The following is a 955-nucleotide window of genomic DNA, read 5'->3' as shown; positions in this document are numbered from 1 at the left end:
TGCATTGTCTGTAGGAGGCCCTGGCGCATGAATCTGTGCAGCGGGAACGACCTCGGACCACCAGGGGCCGAGAAAACCACAGTCTCATGGGGCCGGACACTCAGGGTCAGGGGAAAATCCAATATATATCTGGTGATATTTCGGGTGCTATTACAGATAGCGCAATAAATCAATGTGCATTGCCTGCAGGAGGCCCTGGCGCATGAATCTGAGCAGCGGGAACGACCTCGGAACACCAGGGACCGAGAAAACCACCGTCTCATGGGGCTGGACACTCAGGGTCAGTGAAAAATCCAATATATATGTGGTGATATCTCGGGTGCTATTACAGATAGCGCAATAAATCAAAGTGCATTGTCTGTAGGAGACCCTGGCGCATGAACCTGTGCAGCGAGAACGACATCGGACCACCAGGGGCCGAGAAAACCACCGTCTCATGGGGCCGGACACTCAGGGTCAGGGGAAAATCCAATATATATCCGGTGATATCTCGGGTGCTATTACAGATAGCGCAATAAATCAAAGTGCATTGTCTGTAGGAGGCCCTGGCGCATGAATCTGTGCAGCGGGAACGACCTCGGACCACCAGGGGCCGAGAAAACCACAGTCTCATGGGGCCGGACACTCAGGGTCAGGGGAAAATCCAATATATATCTGGTGATATCTCGGGTGCTATTAGAGATAGCGCAATAAACCAAAGTGAATTATCTGCAGGAGGCCCTGGCGCATGAATCTGTGCAGCGGGAACGACCTCGGACCACCAGGGGCCGAGAAAACGACCGTCTCATGGGGCCGGACACTCAGGGTCAGTGAAAAATCCAATATATATCTGCTGATATCTCGGGTGCTATTACAGATAGCGCAATAAATCAAAGTGCATTGTCTGTAGGGGGCCCTGGCGCATGAATCTGTGCAGCGGGAACGACCTCGGACCATCAGGGGCCGAAAAAACCAC

This window comes from Nomia melanderi, unplaced genomic scaffold (assembly GCF_051020985.1).
Source record: "Nomia melanderi isolate GNS246 unplaced genomic scaffold, iyNomMela1 scaffold0014, whole genome shotgun sequence".
Lineage (NCBI taxonomy): Eukaryota > Metazoa > Arthropoda > Insecta > Hymenoptera > Halictidae > Nomia > Nomia melanderi.
This window is presented reverse-complemented; position numbering follows the sequence as displayed.